Source organism: Bubalus kerabau, chromosome 14, assembly GCF_029407905.1.
Source record: "Bubalus kerabau isolate K-KA32 ecotype Philippines breed swamp buffalo chromosome 14, PCC_UOA_SB_1v2, whole genome shotgun sequence".
In the NCBI taxonomy this organism is placed as follows: Eukaryota; Metazoa; Chordata; class Mammalia; order Artiodactyla; family Bovidae; genus Bubalus; species Bubalus kerabau.
In genome coordinates this window covers 72,855,765-72,876,149 of record NC_073637.1, presented here as the reverse complement: position 1 = coordinate 72,876,149, position 20,385 = coordinate 72,855,765, and the positions used below count along the sequence as shown (strand labels likewise).

Below are 20,385 nucleotides of genomic sequence, written 5' to 3'. Positions count from 1 at the left end.
AGGAAGCACTGTTTGCGAATTTTACATAAATGTATAAAATTACTGCCTAGAAGATATGATTACAAACAAGTGAAAATAAAATATTTCTTACTCTAAGGTAGTTAAACACATAACTTGATATAGAAGACCTGGGAACACTGATGACAACGGGCTGAGACCTCCATAGTGGTAAACTAGTGCCATCTAGTGCCTGAAAATGGAAATAGCAACAGAAGCTATTTTATACGCGATTAGCAGAAGGCTGCGGGGAAAAAGTGATGGAAACCAGGATATGAGGGTGAGTATTCTGCAGAGACTGAGGAGGGAGAAGAAAAACAAAGAGGGGGGTTGTTTTGGCATAGGTGGTGACCCTGTAAAAATTCATGGCCAGGATGAGATGAGGAAAAATGCAAGATCCTGGATGTTACCAGCAAACAGAACTTTTACCCTGAGCACTCAGCCCTTTTCAGGGAAGCTCTCTCTCCTGTGCCTTTTACTGTATATATCTTCCTTTCTTCTTTCTTACCCTTTTGCCTAATCGCACCTTCTACAAATCTTTTCAGTCAGTTCAGTTGAATCGCTCAATCGTGTCCGACTCTTTGTGATCCCATGGACAAATCTTTTAGGGCTGGAAATCTGTTGATGATACAAGATTTTTTAAATTGCCTCATAAATTAAGGAATTTCTGGCTTTAAGACAATACAACAAACTTTTAAAACTACACTTTTCCTTTATGGACCATCTAGTCTGTATTTAAGGAATGCAAGAAACTGAGGCTAGGAAAATTTAGGTGTCCTTGGAGTCACCCAGGTGGTGAGTGACAGAACTCAGACTGAATACAAGCTTTCCTCATGGACCGGGCCCAATGGGAAGGAATTTTCCTGCCAGGTGGGCACACCTACAAAATGTTCCTCAAAAGTTTTCCCACCTCTAGCCTATTTTTGTTTTGCATATGTTTGGAATTTCAGAGGCTTAATAAAATTATATATTTTCCTCATTTTCTTTGAGATACCTTGAAGAAAATCAGAATTTAGTATAAATGCATAGCTACAAGAAAAAATAAAATGGGCAGTTATCTCTAAGTTCATGTATCCAATCTGTTTCAGAAAAGAATGAACTGATTTAAATATAAATTCTGTGTTTCTATGGTCTTTTTTAACATGGTACAACAAATGAAACACAACTTTTTTTTATCTTTAATTCCTTCTATTTGTATGCAACTTTTTGCCATAATATCATGAAACTTCCTAGAGTGTCAGGAAGTAGTCTTTAAATTTTTGTAAAGGAAGTAGCTTAGGGTGACCTAGATGTTTACCTTTATGGTAAAGTTTTTAAATATTAAGTTTGATTAATCAATATTTTAAAGATTTATATTTCCTACAATTCTCATTTGTAACAGTTAAATATGCAATGCCTCTGGAAGTCAGCCACCATATAAACCAGGAAATCACATCCTTTAATACATATTACTATATCTGCAAGTAAAAAGCTTCAAAAACACCTTTTTCTTTTTTAATGAGATATTTTACATATTCACATCCCACCCCCAAGAACATCTTGGAGAGGGACTCTCAAATGTTAAAATTAGTAACCATCAGTTACTTCTCACCAACGGAAAATTCATTGTAATCTTTTTATAAAGAAAATAAAGCCAGAATATTGTCCAAAATCATTGAAGGAAAGAAGCCGATGATGTTGAATTTGAACTGAGCCCTGCGCTCCTGGCAAACAGAGGAGGTTACAGGAGTTCCCCCATTCTTTGTGTTCTGGAAAACAGCTTCCTGTGAAGAACCAGCTTTCCCAAGTGACTCGACATAGACGAGACTCGTAGATGCTCCTGTGTTTACCTATGGCAGAGTCAGCCTTGGCTTCATAAATGATCAGCCCAAGCCCTTGTTTCCACTGACAAAGCAGAACAAAATGTCTGGTAACTGAACACTGGTTAAACCCCTCTCCTTTTCTCAGGTCCCTGGCCTTGTGCCTTCTCTCAGCCTGAGACAGCGTACAGCCCCTATCTGTGGGTCCTTCCTGGATGATGTCAAGACAAACCATTCTCTCATCTGCTGTCCTATATGGCATCCTTTCATTCCACTTCCCCACACGAGGCTCCTTCTCGCTTTGTCTACATCTCTCATAAAAGCCCTTTTGCCTAACTCTTAAGACACTGCAGATGGCTGGGTGGCATCGCTGGCTCAGTGGATATGCGTTTGAACAAGCTCAGGGAGACAGTGAAGGACAGGGGAGCCCGGCGTGCTGCAGTTCATGGGGTCACCAAGAGTCGTACACAACTTAGCGACTGAACAATGACTCCTCTTATAAAAGCCCTTTTGCCTAACTCTTAAAGACACTTCAAGTCCCATGGTCACTATTCTCTCTACAGCAATAGCCCCCTTACAACACTGTAACAGCCCCTTCCCCCTTTTGCAATTAAAGTCTCTCCTTATTAAGTCCATTTTTTGTTTGATAAAATCAAGAATTCTAATTAAAGCTGAGGGACATTGACTACTAAATAAAGCAAACCAGGATGATAAAATCTTCTGGCTCTAGAAGCAAAATCATACAATGTTCATGAGGGTAAACATATTTCTCATATTTTTTTCTTTGCTCAGATAAAGTTTCACAACTTTTCAAGGGCAGTGCTTTCTGGAAAATATCTGCATTCACAAGACTAGTGAAATCTTTTCACAAATTATACTAAAAGTCCCAATATTTTCCAAGTTCATTCTGGAATATCAAGTTGTCCCAATTTGCCCAGATCCAAGCTTACATTTAATAAGTGAAAAAAAAAATTACTTATTCAGTATTAGCTCACTAAATCTTGCAATTCAGTATTGTATAGTGGGATGAGAAATCTAAATAGCTTTATTCAAAATTCCTGTCAAATTGCTCAGTACTCATTTTGTTTACCAGAGTAAAAATCTAATTTTTAAAATGACAAAACCATACATTGTGAGGCCCAGTGCCACCGCAAATCTTCAGGATATTTCTATGGTCAGAACTGACCAATACCATATGCCATATTATGTAAACAAACACGTACCAATAGGCTCAATTGTACAAACCACAGGAGGAAACAAAAATGATGAGATGAACAGATGTCTTAGCAGCATAATGATGTCTCTGACAATCCAGGAGACAAAGATCTATGTTTCCCTTTGGTCTGTAAAAATCACTTGGAAATCTTTATAGATTCCCACTCTTTATTTTTTAATTTCATATATATATACACACATATATGAAACAGTGAAATGACTGGTTGGCATTTCACAAACTTAGCAGATCCAGGTAACTGAATTAATTTAGCTAGTGCCCTTCTACACATGTTGGGGGAAAAAATCATTCATTTCCCTTGACATCAGTTCTAGGCTCAGATCCAATGCCTGGGTACTCTGATTCATTTCTACTGCATTTATTTAATGATGCTATTTATTCATTCCTTTATGTGTTACTACTAATTAACACCTACTGTGTGCTAGCACTGAGGATACGATTCTGAACAAAATAGACCAAAGTCTCTGTCCTCCTGGAACACATAATTTAGACAGAAAACAAACCACATTAATGAGTAAAATATAATCTATAGAAGACTAGGTGTATTTTGTACTCAGAAAAACAAAGCAGGAAAGGGAGCTACAAAATGCCATGGGGCAGGGAGGAGGATTTCAGGCACTGACCGGTATATTTGAGTCTCAAGGAAGTGAAGGAAATGCCAAGTGACTATCTGGGGGAAGAATGCTCCTCGCAAAGGGGTGGCAAGTGCAAAGGCCTGGAAGCAGGAACACTGACACATGTACTGCAGTGCTAAGCGCTACAGACCTTGTGAAGATGCAGAAATCATGTAAGGAAGCAGGGGATACAGATGTACTAAAGCTAATAGCAAATCAACTCTTTAAGAACTGGAAAGTGAAAAGTGAAAGTGAAAGGTGCTCAGTCGTGTCCGACTCTTTGCAACCCCATGGTCTCTACAGTCCACGGAATTCTCCAGGCCAGAATACCAGACTGGGCAGCCATTCCCTTCTCCAGGGCATCTTCCCAACCCAGGAATCGAACCCAGGTCTCCCACTTTGCAGGCAGATTCTTTACCAGCTGAGCCACCAGGGAAGAGCTGGAAGAGCGATGCAAACATGATCCACAGCAGTTTAGATTCCATAAAAACAATATAGTTGGGAAGAAAGCTCAGCAGGCAGTGGGAGGAGGGGCTGGAGTTATAGATGGTGGACAAGGTGTCCCTAAATGAGCTCAAATCTGAGAGGAGTTCTGTTCAAAAAATGTGGGCCAGTGACACAGCACGCATGGTGCCAACTAGAGTTAGGACCATAGCAAGGGGAAATATGAATATTACATAGATATGTAAGTATATGAATATGATACAAATTTATAAAAGTTACACAATGTTTATATTATATGCAAACTATGTTTGGACACAACACTAAAAATATAATGTTTCCCTATGCATAGAACTTGCCTCGATTCCTCAGATGTATATATCAAAAGGGCCTCTTCTTATGTTTGTTGTTTGAGACAAAGAAGTAGAAAATTCTTTGTCAAATGCAAAGCCTTATTAATGGATGTGGGATCCAGCATTAATTTAGAACCCAGAGGAGTTCAGATGATTATTTTCTCTCACCTCTGCAAAGGACAACCATTCAGCAGTGCTATCATGAAATGTACACATTTCCTGGCCCTGCCTCCAGCTGCAGGCCTCAGCCACGCCCTCCTCCTTCCCGGGGTCTAAGCCCTGCCTGCTGGCCACAGGCCCTCTCTGGGAACATCTTCCTCCCGACATGCCCACACCCACCCCCCTCTCTTCTAGGCTCAGTCTATGCCAGGGTCAGAAGGAGTCAAACAAGAGCAAGACGTGTCCCTGTACACACTGCTGCATTTAAAATGGATAAGCAACAAGATCCTACCAAGGAGCACAGGGAACTCTGCTCGATGTTACGTGGTAGCCTGAATGGGAGGGGAGTTTGGGGTACATGTACATGGATACATGTATATGTATAGGATACATGTACATGGATACATGTATATGTATAGGATACATGTACATGGATACATGTATATGTATAGGATACATGTACATGGATACATGTATATGTATAGGATACATGTACATGGATACATGTATATATATAGGATACATGTACATGTGCAGCTGAGTTGCTCTGCTGTGCACCTGAAATCATCACAATGTTGTCAATCAGTTATACGCCAATGTACAATAAAAAGTTTAAAAAAAATGTTTAAAAAGGCAAGTCGCTGGCTTCCATGTGGGGAGATTAGAGCAGGCCCCAGGAGGAAGGGTTTACAAAACAAGACCAGGAGGCTGAGCCCTGGGGGAAAGGCTGAATCCTGCTCCCTATCCTAAAGGAAATTAGCCAAGGAAATCAGTCATCCAAAAGCGCTAGTAATGTCTGGTAGTATAATGTGTTTTCCCTCAAGCACACCTACTATTTTTAAGAGGCTGCTTTAAATAAAAGGAACGGACCTCGGGTGATGGCTTGCTGAGCAGAGGCTCTTGGAGAGAGGTCTTTGGAGCCCTTCCCAGCAGTAAGCCTGGGGGGTTAGGCCTCAGGCGGGCAAGCCAGTCCAAGGAGGAGCTGAAGTAATATCCAGCAGTCTAGGGAGCAAAATTCACCTGAGTCCTGTCCTGACCCCTGCTGGGCACGGGCCACCTGCCTCCTGCCGTCTCTTCTCACCCCACAGTCATTCCAAAGGGAACGCTTGCATTCTTCATTTTGGATTGGTATCTGCCTGATGGTAAATAAATTAAATATGAATTCCCCTCAGTTTTAGAACTCATGTCCATCAGAATGTTAAGAATCCTGCGTCCCAATTCCAGTTCTTTCCATGGATTTGGAGAAACAACATTTAAGTATCAGTTTTCCCATTAGATTATCAAAGATTATTGAGTTGTTATTTATTAGTAAATGTCCCATTCTGCTATTCTCTGTATTATCCCTTTAAAAAGATCTAAAAGCACCCTCAAATCTTCATTTACAGCGTCTAACACTTGTACCTTTTTACAACACGGAAAACCTAAGTTAATATTTCAGTTGATGCTCATGTTTCCCTATCACTTTCCTCCTTCTTGAATCTTTAAAAAATATCTTGTATACATAAATTGAAATTCCATTTCTAATTTTATTACACTCTCTTATGAAAACAGCAATTACAATATTTGTAATGAATAGACATATTCTGGCATTTAAAATATAAAATCAAAGTGGAAAAATATTAGAGATACTGATATTTAGATCAAGATTCAGATCAAGATGATGATAGTCTTTGTATAAATTTATGACCTCAAAGTAATATTTTTAAATATTCCTTTAACGTGAAAGTAACTTTTTCTAAAAGCATAAAGAAAAGCCCAGGGAAGACTTTCATTTTCTTATTTTGGGGCTTATTAACTACAGTTAAGCAGTTTAAAAATCTATCTGCATTTTTTCACTTGCCCTACACATGGTTCAAAAGCAATCATTTGCTGCCCCCTGGCTGTAAAGAGATTCTTTATCTTTGAATAAAATTATTTTCTTTAAAAGAAAAAATTATTCTATGTTGAAAAGGGGAGGATATATAAAATCTGGAATGTCTCTGGAAGTCCAAGAGTTAAGACTCCACTCTTCCAATGCACAGGGTGTGGGTTCAATCCCTGGTTGGAGAAATAAGATCCCATATACTGCACAGCACAGCCAAAAGATTAAAAAAAGAAATAAAATTTATGACCTCCCAAATATATCAAGGTACTAATTAATACTGAAAAAGAACCTACATTTTTAGATCAGACTGCCTACCATGTACTAGCTGTGTGATCTTAGTCAAACCTCTCTCTGAAGTGTCCTAATCCATGTTAAAGAAGCTAATGAGAATAACAATGCCTACCTCATACGACTGCTAACCGCAACTAGAGAAATCCTGGCATGCACACAGCGAAGACCCAGAGCAGCCAAAAATAAAAGCAAATAATTTATTTAAAAACAATAAATAAATAAATTGACATTGCCAAATTGCCCTCCAATCTTGCACTCCACCAACAGCATCAGCCAAAACATCTGATTGACATAGAGGCAAAGTTGGGACCCGGCTTTGTTATTTTACAGTTCTACAGATGTGTGCTCAGTTATCTCAAGATCGTGTATTAAGTCCATTTATCTTTACCCACAAATTTGAAATATTATCTTCTACAAAGGTTTCTGTCTCTAATAATAGCAAAGAAAAATGTTCACTATCAACATATAAAATAAAGCATTTAAAATCTGAGTGTCAAATTTTCATCAAAGCCACCTTGTTTTCCTCCCCTCAAATCTAGGAGTAAGCAATTTTATCTTGATGCTGTGATGTATCAATCTATAAAAGGAACATGGAGAACAATTTAGATAAACACATTATTCATGGTCTAATTCTGAAAGCATCACAACTCGCTGCTGCTCCCATAAGCATGAGAAACAAATGGTCCTGTGTGTGTTTTTTATCAAAGTCCTGCTATACTGTGTTGTCCCTTCCTAAAATTCTGCAGTGCTATGAAAGAACTATATAAAGATCTGTACTCACAATCCTGAGACTATGTCACAGTCAGGTCTAGTGGGAGAAGAAACCCTTAACTGGGACATTTGTCCTTTGGCGTCTGTCATTAAGCAACGCAAAGCATAAAGTAGATTACCAAAGGTCATGTTTTAGATCTGCATTGTCCAACACACACTCCATACCGTTGGTATTGGACTATACAGTAATCCCGAGCCACACATGGCTCTCAAGCACCTGAAATGTAGACAGTCCAAAATAAGATTGGGTTGCAAAATATACACTGCTTTTCTAAGAAATTATAAAGAAAGAATGTAAGATATCTCAATAATTTTTATATTATTTACACATCAAAATGTTAAACTTTGTGTATATTCATTAAATAAAATATATTATGAAAATTTACTTTATTCTCTCTTTTACTTCTTTAATGTGGCTACTGCAAGACTCATAATTACAAACATGTCTCATTTTGTATTTCTATTAGACCATAGTATCAGTTCACAGCAATAGAACTTGTAACTTTAGGACATGACCTGAAGGATTAGCTCTGACTTTTGGAGACCACACATAAAAGCTGCAATCATAGGGATTCCTAAAAGTTCAGTATGAACAGTAGATTACGCAATACACTGGGAAGAAAGAATTATTCATTCTGCAAATATGGATTAAGCACCAATTATTGCCAGGAACATGCCTGGCATTAGATCTGGACTATACAGAGCCTTGATAACTGTACAACTTTAACCTTGTCAAAGCATTAAATTTCTCTGAGCACCATGGCTTCATGTGTGTAATTGACCTTGCCTCAAGAGAAGAGATCGGAATGAATGCACTCTTGAAATTCTTTTCTGCATCAAGATCTATGATTCTGTACATATTTCAAGTTTGTAATCAAAGTCTCTAACTGGCTATAAAACTATATTAGAAAAACTTATATCGTAAATTTATAAACCACATTTTTTACACATTATTTACTATGAACATTTTCTCTCAGCATGTAAATAAATTTATTCAGTGTGTAAAACATTCAATTCTATAATGGATAGTGAACTACAAAGAGAAATAAAATCATATTTTGCACCAAATTCTGACAGTTTTATTTTGAGGTACATAGATTTTTTCCATTAACTTATTCAATATTTATATAATGAGTTTAAGGAAAGGTGCTATCGAGGAAACAAACGTTCATAGGGATAGTTCCTGTTCTTAAGTAACTCATCTCTGTGAAGCTTCCCTGGCCAGAGTTATTCCTAAAGGTAGATTTAATTACTCCATTGTTCATGTCTCTATTACATTCAACACATTTTGTCTGTTTATATTTCTGCTTCCTGCCTAGACTGTAATCTCCTTGGCAAAGGGATTATCTTATTCATCTTTGAATCCAGTACTTAACAAACAAGGGATGCATGTTGAACACTTGACATGTGGCTATTATCATAGCCAATAAGGAAGAGATGGACAAGCCGTGCCCTAGACGTGATACCCTGAGAAGAGCACACCATCAGCTATGCAGTATTTTTGCCAAGAATGCATAACCTCAGTCTGTTATCAGGAAACATCTGACAAGCACAAAGTGGTAAACATTCTACTAAGAAAGTGGGGCACAGGGGCTTACATTCTTACAAAATATTAATGTCATAAAAGACAAAGAAAGGTTGTGGAAATGTTCTATATCAAAGAAAGCTAAAGAAACATGACAATTAAATGCCATACCTTATCCTGGACTGGATCTTTTACTGGAGTGGAAAGACTCCTATCAGGGATATTATTAGGTCAATGGACAAAACTGGAATATGAATGATAGATTAAGGTATTGTATTAATGCTAATTTATGAATTTGATAACTTCATTATAGTTATGTAAAAAAGTATTCCTATTTTTAGGATATACATGGAGATACCTTAAAGTATTACAATATATGCAACCTTCAAATAGGTCAGCAAAAAAATTATGTCCACACACATACATGAACATACATGCACCACACATGTAAATACCCATGTAAACATACATGGAGAGAGCAAATAATAAAGCAAAATGAACCTGGTAAAGAGTGTGTGCATACATTCCTTGTACTGTTTTTGTGCTTGCAGTTTTGAAATTACTTCCAAATGAAATGTTTTTAAAAGTACAAATATATATATATATGATGCTCAGCTTCACTGCTGTTCACAGAAATGCAAATTAAACCAATGAGAAAACATTATTCACTATTAGCATAAATTTAAAGGATGGATAGTATTCAGTAAAGGCAAGGGTGTAGAGAAAGTAATACTGTTTTCACATAATGTTCAAAGGAACAAAAATTGACAAATCCTTTTAGAGGATAATTTAGCACTTTAATCTATTAACCCTTTAACCTTTTAAACCCAGAAGTTCACTTCTAGGAATTTTCCTTTAAAATTGCATACAGTATGCATATTGACAAGGCAATATAAGGTGGTCACTTCAGTATTGTTTGTAATAGCAAAAAATGGTACATAACCTAAATAAGAAGAAGTGGCAAGAAAACACAGAAAGTGAAAGTGAAGTCACTCAGTCGTGTCCGACTCTTTGTGACCCCGTGGGCTGTCGCCTACCAGGCTCCTCTGTCCATGGGATTTACCAGGCAATAGTACTGGAATGGATTGCCATTTCCTTCTCCAGGGAAGAATACACAGAAGAACTGTACAAAAAAGATATTCATGACCCAGATAATCATGATGGTGTGATCACTCACCTAGAGCCAGAAATCCTTGAATGTGAAGTCAAGTGAGCTTTAGGAAGCATCATTACAAACAAAGCTAGTGGAGGTGATGGAATTCCAGTTGAGCTATTTCAAATCCTAAAAGACGATGCTGTGAAAATGTTGCACTCAATATGCCAGTAAATGTGGAAAACTCAGCAGTGGCCACAGGACTGGAAAAGGTCAGTTTTCATTCCAGTCCCAAAGAAATGCTCAAAGCAATGCCAAAGAATGCTCAAACTACCACACAATTGTACTCATATCACAGGCTAGTAAAGTAATGCTCAAAATTCTCCAAGCCAGGCTTTAATAATACATGAACCTTGAACTATCAGATATTCAAGCTGGTTTTAGAAAAGGCAGAGGAACCAGAGATCAAATTGCCAACATCTGCTGGACCATCAAAAAAGCAAGAGAGTTCCAGAAAAACATCTACTTCTGCTTTATTGACTATGCCAAAGCCTTTGACTGTGTGAATCACAACAAACTGTGGAAAATGCTGAAAGAGATGGGAATACCAGACCACCTGACCTGCCTCTTGAGAAATCCGTAGGCAGGTCAAGAAGTAACAGTTAGAACTGGACATGGAACAACAGATTGGTTCCATATAGGAAAAAGAGTATGTCAAGGCTGTATATTGTCACCCTGCCTATTTAACTGATACGCAGAGTACATCATGAGAAATGCTGGGCTGGATAAGCACAAGCTGGAATCAAGATTGCCGGGAGAAGTATCAATAACCTCAGATATGCAGATGACACCACCCTTATGGCAGAAAGTGAAGAAGCACTAAAGAGCCTCTTGATGTAAGTGAAAGAGGAGACTGAAAAAGTTGGCTTAAAGCTCAACATTCAGAAAACTAAGATCAAGGCATCTGGTCCCATCACTTCATGGAAAATAGATGGGGAAACAGTGGAAACAGTGGCAGACTTTATTTTCTTGGGCTCCAAAATCACTGCAGATGGTGACTGCAGCCATGAAATTAAAAGATGCTTACTCCTTGGAAGAAAAGTTATGACCAACCTAGACAGCATATTAAAAAGCAGAAACATTACTTTGCGAACAAAAGTCTGTCTAGTCAAGGCTATGGTTTTTCCAGTGGTCATGTATGGATGTGAGAGTTGAACTACAAAAAAGCTGAGCACCGAAGAATTGATGCTTTTGAACTATGGTGTTGGAGAAGACTCTTGAGAGCCCCTTGGACAGCAAGGAGATCAACCAGTCCATCCTAAAGGAAATAAGTCCTGAATATTCATTAGAAGGACTGATGTTGAAGCTGAAACTCCAATACTTTGGGCACTGTTATGGTATTCTTGACATACCGGGACCTGGGGACAGGAGTCAATGAAAAGAAGGCAAAGAAAAGAAGTGTGCGGGGGACCCAAGTCGCTAGTGGAACAAGGGTACTTTATTCATGGCAGTGTGTGCTTATATATTGTTATACAAGGAAGCTTTAGGCAGAAAAATAAAGTTGAGTAAAAAACATTGAAACCAGATGCATAACAACAGTAACTAGGGGAATAACAATAGTCACAGGGACAGAAGACAATCCATGTAGTGCGAATAGGAACATGACTAAGCAGTTTTACAGAAAAGTAAAATGTTACTAAAACAAATCCATGTATGCATTCTGCCTCATGACCTCAGTCCTGAGAACTGCGGGCAGCTCTGCTTGTTCCTGTTTTCCAGGAACTGATAAGGAACAGAGGGCCCTTAAGAAACAGAAAACAACATATAGGATTCCTTAAAATTAAACGTTCCCTGAAAATCCCCCCTTTTTTATTATTTTTGTCAAAAAGGCCCTGACCAATTGAGTTTGTTTAGTTTGAACAATTTTTGTTGAAAGGCATCGGTATACAACAAATATAATTACCAGGACAATTACCAACGTTACAGCACCAGACCCAATACTATGAGTAATACTTTGGAACCATCCTCGAGGGTCTAGCCCAGATAATTAATTGATCAGCTAGCTGTTCAGCTAAAGTTTCCAAATTATTCGAAGAGGGCAGACTTTTAGAGAAGGTTTCAAAGATTTCTTTTTGTAGTAACTGTACATTTAGGGAAGCATTATCATGTGTGTCTTGCAAATGAAATTTGATTTGTGCCCAGTTGTAGGCACTATAGTTGAATTGAACAGGGGTAATACAAAATTGAGCAGAATTCCAATCACATTTTAGTATTATTTGCTTCTGCAAATCTATTAATTGATCACCGACCCATTTGATGGCTGTTTTTAGTTTCTGTATTTCATCTTGAACTTCCTCATCTAGCTGAGCCTGAACGGCCCACATAGTATGAGCATCTTTGGTCTAATTTTGAATAAAATCATGTGTTTGAACTGAGGTTTGTAAAGCAATGTCTGCGATAGCAGCAGTGGTGCAAATGGCTATTAATCCCAAAATGCCAAGAATTAACCATCCAGTGAATCGTTTAGATCACTGGAGTAATTTAGTGAGTATCCGGGAGGCAAGTCCTGCCATGGGACCCTCTTCCCAGGGATTCATTTTTCAAAGAAACAGAGGAATTAATTTTAATTTATTATAATTATAATTTGTAATCTATACAAGTCACAAAATGTAGAGTCTTATTAAATTGTAAGTTCTCTATAGCTATAACAAAAGGAAGAGGAACGTAAGCTTGTATAAAATATGAATGACTATAACGAAAGGAATAGTTACTATGAGTTGAAGAGCAAGCCCAGCAGAACCATACCAGTCACAGTCATCCCCGTCAGGGACCAGCGGTTGAAGCACTCTTGGCCCTTTCGGCTCTTGGTTGCTGTATTGTTTCCATAGAATTCCACAAAAGTGTCCCAGCTGCCGTTATCCTGGATCCAAGGCTCTAGGTGGTCATTTAGGTAAGTGGCCATCCAAGTTGTGATCTGACTCACCAATACCTGCATCTCCTTGTCTATGCTTTCTATGCATAGTGTCGCACCGAAGGGAAAAAAAGGCAACAATGTGACCCCAGTTCACCCCGTCCCAGAAGAGTTCATACACTACCTGTTCAAAGCTCTGATATGCTGTCCCTGGGGTGATGTGGAGCTGGGACATCAGGTCGCTGAATGTCTGGTGGTACCTCAGTTCAAACTCATTGCCTGCCTCCCTCAGGGCTTGCTTTACTGCTGCCATGGGGATCACTTCCCGGGCGTCCAAGCTTCTGCTGTGGCCAGGGGCTCCATTCACCACAGGGCTATCCTCCAGGTGCCAGGATGGGTTGCCATTGATGGCATTGCTGTATCCTTTCTGGAAAAGCTTGTAAGAGAATAAGTCCACCACTAGTTCTCAGTTGCTCTGAGACATTTTTATAATAAGGAAGGGTTCCACCAGTCTGTTGTCTAAAATACCTGTAGTGGAAAAGGGGGTTAGGTATATAGGTCCAATAAGTATGAGTAATTAATTCAGCTTCAGTGGGGAAAGCAGAAGCAAGCAAAGCAAGCATAGCAACAAAAATATTTTCCAGATTCAGAGGCATTCTCTGTTGAGAAACCAGATTTTTAGCTTGATTAGTAAGGGTTTTTGTTTGTCCCTAGGTAGGAGAAGGCAATGGCAACCCACTCCAGTACTCTTGCCTGGAAAATCCCATGGGCAGAAGAGCCTGGTAGGCTGCAGTCCATGGGGTCACTAAGAGTCTAACACGACTGAGTGACTTCACTTTCACTTTTCACTTTCATGCATTGGAGAAGGAAATGGCAACCCATTCCAGTATTCTTGCCTGGAGAATCCCAGGAACGGGGGAGCCTGGTGGGCTGCCGTCTATGGGGTCACACAGAGTCGGACACGACTGAAGCAACTTAGCAGCAGCAGCAGCAGCAAGGAGATCATAAGGTCGATGACATTAAGGGCGGTGTTTCTTGGAGATTTTTAGAGTCACCATGGCTTGTATTGGAATTTTTTCTTTCCGGGAATTTTGTCATTTCTTTTTTATTTTGAACGCCAGAGGATCTTCCGAGGTGGATCTTCCAAAGGGGGAGCCAATTGATTTTCATTGGATCTATCTGGAGAAATATAAGCATACCCTTTTCCCTGTAAGATTAATTTCCCAGATTTCCATTGTTTAGTTAGTCCATCTTGATATCAAATGGGCAGAGGAAGAGAAGTATCTTTCAATTCCTAGAAATGTTTTTCTGCTTATGTCAAGATAACTCCTTGTGGTAAGTTTAAAAATTTTAAAACAAATAAAGCTGTATTAACAATAGTTATAGGATTAAAGAATATCTAACGTTGGAATCTAGTAAAGTCTGCTCTGAATAGGGAAGATAGAATTGTTCTTGTGTAGTCCTCCTTTTTAAATTTTTTTATTTGTAGTTTCAGTGTGTGAAATGGGGGAAGTGTGGTCCCTAATAATAGACTGTAATTCAAGAAAAAGCTGTTGAATAATAGACTGATTAGACTTTATGGTAGAAGTTTCTATATTTTTTAATACAAAAACTGAATATGAGGAGTCATAAATTATATTAATAGGGTAAGGATGTAGGTGAATAACCTGAATAAGAGCATATAATTCATTTTGTTGAGCAGAATGAAATTTAGTATAAAAGACTTTATATTCTTTGAGAGACCAAAATGAGGCTTTAGCATTTTTATCCCATCTATATAGAAAGCATCAGCTTGAGGTATAGGTTGTGATGTAACAATGCAAGAGATAATAAATTTAGTATTTTTGAAGAAATTTCAAAGTTTATTAGAAGGATAATGAAATGAAATCTCTCCAAAATAGTCTAAGAAGGCTATTTGAAAATCGGTAGAAGTTTCTAATGCATTTTCAAATTGAGCTTTATTAATAGGTAATATAATTTCGTGAGGATCGGAGCCAATTAAAGTCTTAGTTCTATTTCTGATAAGAAAGCTGTGATACATATACACAATGGAGTATTACTCAGCCATTAAAAAGAATTCATTTGAATCAGTTCTAATGAGGTGGATGAAACTGGGGCCTATTATACAGAGTGAAGTAAGCCAGAAAGAAAAACACCAATACAGTATACTGACACATATATATGGAATTTAGAAAGATGGTAACAATAACCCTGTATGCGAGACAGCAAAAGAGACACAGATGTATAGAACAGTCTTTTGGACTCTGTGGAAGAGGGAGAGGGTGGGATGATTTGGGAGAATGGCATTGAAACATGTATAATATCATATATGAAATGAATCACCAGTCCAGGTTCGATGAAGGATACAGGATGCTTGGGGCTGGTGCACTGGGATGACCCAGAGGGATTGTATGTGGAGGGAGATGGGAGCAGGATTCAGGATGGGGAATACATGTACACCCATGGTGGATTCATGTTGATGTATGGCAAAACCAACACAATATTGTAAAGTAATTAGCCTCCAATTAAAATAAACAAATTTATATTTAAAAAAAATAAAGTCTTAGTTCTATTTCTCCCACTGATAGTTATTAGAGCAATCAAATCAAGACAGGGTGTAAGTGACTTTGTCTCTCTAAAATGGGTATAGATCCATTCTATTGGGTGTTCTTGTTGGGCAAGAAGTCCTGTGGGGGAATGGAGACAAGGAAGTACAAACAACTCTAGAGGTAATTCAAGTCTAAGACGAGTAAGAAACTGTTTTTGTAATTTATTTTGTACTAAACAGAGTTCCTCCTGTGCCTCTTGTGAAAGTGAACGAGGGCTATTTAAATCAGGATCTCCTTTCAAAGTATTAAATAGTCAGTTGATAATTTGTAATGCCTCAAGAGGGTCTACTCCAGTTTATAACACCTAAAAGTTTTTGAAAATCATTCAAGGTTGATAATTTATCAACACGAATTTGTGTTAGTTAGGGAGTAATATCAGAGAAGGCAATGGCACCCCACTCCAGTACTTTTGCCTGGAAAAATCCCATGGACGGAAGAGCCTGGTGGGCTGCAGTCCATGGGGTTGCTAGAGTCGGACACAACTGAGCAACTTCACTTTCACTTTTCACTTTCATGCATTGGAGAAGAAAATGGCAACCCACTCCAGTGTTCTTGCCTGGAGAATCTCAAGGACAGGGGAGACTGGTGGGCTGCTGTCTATGGGGTCACATGGAGTCGGACATGACTGAAGCGACTTAGCATTAGCATTAGCAATGGTAAGGTGTAGAGGTTTGAATTTTTTCAGGGGCAATAATTAATCCAGAGTCTTTTAAACATCGTTGAGCTATGTCAAACATATGTTGAGTTTCTAAAACAGATGGAGCTGAAAACAATATATCATCCATATAATGAATAACAAGAAAGTCAGGAAATTGTTTTCTCACAGGTTCAAGGGCTTTGGCTACATAATATTGACACATGGTGGGAGAATTCATCATTCCTTGAGGCAATACAGTCCATTGATATCGTTTATGAGGCCCAATATGATTAGGAAAAGGAAGAGAAAAGGAAAATCTTTTTCAGTCTAGAGGGTGTAAAGGTATAGTAAAAAAGCAATACTGTAAATCTATAATAATATGCCAGTTTTGAGGAATAGTGGTAGAAAATGGAATTCCTGGTTACAATGTACCCATAGGTTTCATACAAGCATTAACTTTTTGAAGGTCTGTTCAGTTCACTGCAGTTCAGTTCAGTTGCTCAGTCATGTCCGACTCTTTGCAACCCCATGAATTGCAGCATGCCAGGCCTCCCTGTCCATCACCATCTCCCGGAGTTCATTCAAACTCATGTCCATCGAGTCGGTGATGCCATCCAGCCATCTCATCCTCTGTCGTCCCCTTTTCCTCCTGCCCCTAATCCCTCCCAGCATCAGAGTCTTTTCCAATGAGTCAACTCTTCGCATGAGGTGGTCAAAGTATTGGAGTTTCAGCTTTAGCATTATTCCTTCCAAAGAACACCCAGGGCTGATCTCCTTTAGAATGGACTGGTTGGATCTTCTTGTAGTCCAAGGGACTCTAAAGAGTCTTCTCCAACACCACAGTTCAAAAGCATCAATTCTTCAGAGGTCTGTTAAGAGATGCCATTTGTCAGATTTTTTTTATTACAAAAATGGGAGAATTCCAAGGGCAATAAGATTCCTCAATATGTTTTCATTTCAATTGTGTATCGACAAGTTCCTTAGTAGCCTCTAGTTTGTCTTTTGTAAGGGGCCATTTCTCTGTCCAAATAGGCTCGTCACTTTTCCAAATTATTTTAATAATTGCACCGTTTGTTAAGTGAGCAGTGGCCCCTAGGAAAATTGTGGAATACATATTTGAGCTTGCCATTGCATAAGTAAATCTCTTCCTATTAAATTAAGGGGTGCATCTGTCACATAAGGTCATAATGCTGCATGCTGACCTTCTGGTCCTTCACATGGATATATTTGGACACTTTGATAAACCTCTTGTACTTTGGTTTGAGAAACTCCTGCAATTTGGCAAGAAATTCTCTGTATAGGCCAAGATATGGGCCAAAAATATTTGTGGATAATAGTAATGTCGGATCCAGTATCAAGAAGACCAGAAAATTTTTTGCCATTAATTTTGATATTTATATTTGGTCATGCATATTCAGATACTATTGATGTCCATAAGGATTGTCTTTTATCTGTATTGTCAAATCCACCTGTCTGTATGTTATCAGAGGAGTTAATAGAAATGTAAGGTAAAAGAAGTAATTGAGCAATTTTGTTCCCCTTTTTGAATTGCCATAGTATCTGAGATGACATCATAATTTGAATGTTTTCCCTTATAATCTGAATCAATTACTCCAGGGTGAACAACAATTCCTTTAGAAGTCAAACTAGATCAGCCAAGTAAAAGACTGAAGGTTTGTGGAGGTAGGGGTCCAAAAAGTCTGGTAGGTATTCTAGAAGGGACTACTTTAGGAAAAAGGAGAAAATCATTTAGGGCTGGTGTATCGACAGCAGCACTGGCCAGATGTTGAGGGTTTGAGGGAAAAGATGGAGTTTGCCCCTGGTTTTTGTTGATGGGGACCTGGGGAGTCCTCAGCTTGGAGTTTCCCAAAATCAGCTTCCCTTCAATATCGTATTTAGATTGACATTCTCTGGCACAATGTATCCCCTTATGGCAACGAGGGCAAATTCCTGGAGGTTTTTTAATAGTTTTAATTTTTTCTGTGTGTTTTTTAGGACAATCCCTTTTTAAAATGGGTCTTATCCCCACATGCAAAACATCCTTCATTTCCTTTTTTAAAGGCAGCAACCATTGTTTCAGCTAACATTTGCATTTTTTGAAGTTCTGATCCTAAATTGCTACAAGCCTCAAATAATCAATACTAGTCTCAGTCTCATGAATTGGAGTGATAGCTCTTTAACATTTTTGGTTTTCATTTTTATAAGCAAGCAGTTTTTCTAGCTGCATTTTGGCCTCTTCTCCTATAACATTACAGGAAATAGCAACTTCCAATCTAGCTAAAAAATCAGCATAGGCTTCATTAGGTCCTTGAAATATTTTTGTGTGCTTGTCTTCAGGTTTTATTGACTTCTTACTTTCCAGAGGGAAATACGATGTTGGGGTTTATCCACATCCATAGGTTGGGCTCAAAATATGGACCATCTTTGTCAGAGTCGGGTGGCTCAATTATTAGGAGTTTATATTTGGCAAGGTTTTGTTCAGCTAAGGGCAGGTGTGACGTGGTGAAGGCTAGAAAGAACTCATTTTCCATGTCCCAGTCTAGTAATCCATAAAGCTTTTGTTGTAAAGGAGAATGAGTAGAAAGTTTTTTCTTACAAATGTGTGTGTTAAAGGCTTATCATTGTCATTTTAAAAAGTCAGCTTTAGTGTCAAAAAAGACCTCAGGAAAGTCATTGTCAGAGTCATTTTGTCCTTGAGTTAAGAAGACTTTCAGCTTGGCATCCATTGCAAGAGGAGGAGGAGCACTTGGAGTAGCTGGAACAGAGATGGTGGGATAATTTTGAAATATTTTATGTTGTTTTAATTGGGCCTTTTATAAAGTTTTATCATCTAATTCATATTCATGTAACAAGTGTTCTGCCTGTTGTCAAATATCAGGGGGGCTAGAATTTCCTTGAAAAGGCAAAATCACGGCTTTAATGAGGGCCCATAAGGACCAGAAATCTATTGAAATACTTTTTTGCCTTCTTGTGGCTCATTTAACATTCTCTCTAACCCGGTTCCAAATCTTTAAATCAAAATTGCTTTCATCAGGGAACCAGGGATTATGTTCAACTACCGTTTGGAGACAAGCCTCTATTTGCTGACGCGAAACCAAAAGTCCTTGAACTTTAAATAAATATGGAAGCAAAGCAGAAAAGTGGTGGGGCTTTCCAGCCATTTGTCCCATAACCCCACACTTACCAACCTCAGTAGGTCCACAGTCACTCCATCCGCTTGCCAAGGGCGTACTCCAGGTCCCTGTTCGGGTGCCACTTATTATGGTCTTCTTGATAGACCAGGACCTGGGGACAGGAGTCAATGAAAAGAAGGCAAAGAAAAAAAGGATGCGGGGGACCCAAGTCTCTAGTGGAACAAGGGTACTTTATTCATGGCAGTGTGTGCTTATATATTGTTATACAAGGAAGCTTTAGGCAGAAAAATAAAGTTGAGTAAAAAACACCGAAACCAGATACATAACAACAGTGACTAAGGGAATAACAACAGTCATTGGGCCATAACAACAGTAACTAGGGGAATAACAATCATCACAGGGCCAGAAGACAATCTATGTTTTGCAAATAGGAACATGACTAAGTAGTTTTACAGAAAAGTAAAAGGTTACTGAAAGGAATCCATGTATGCATTCTGCCTCATGACCTCAGTCCCGAGAATTGCAGGCACCTCTGCTCGTTCCTGTTTTCCAGGAACTGATAAGCTACAGAGGGCCCTTAAGAAACAGAAAACAACATATAGGATTCCTTAAAATTAAACATTCCCTGACAGGCCACCTGATGCAAAGAGCTGACTCATTTGAAAAGACCCTGATACTGGGAAAGGTTTAAGGTGGGAGGAGAAGAGGATGACAGAGGATGAGATGGTTGGATGGCATCACCAACTCAATGGACATGAGTTTGAGTAAACTCTGGGAGTTGGTGATGAACAGAGAGGCCTGGCATGCTGCAATTCATGGGGTGGCAAAGAGTTGGACACGACTGAGCAACTGAACTGAACCGAACTGAACCTAAATATCCAACAATAGGTTAATAGTTAATGCATACTGAAACATTCACACCATGGAGTACTATAAAACCACTAGATAGGATG

General features: G+C 38.7%; 1 pseudogene; it reads right to left on the bottom strand.

Moving 5' to 3' along the window:
- Window positions 1-12,847: 12,847 nt before the first annotated feature.
- Window positions 12,848-13,536, bottom strand: LOC129627332 (bcl-2-like protein 1; annotated as a pseudogene).
- Window positions 13,537-20,385: the final 6,849 nt, after the last annotated feature.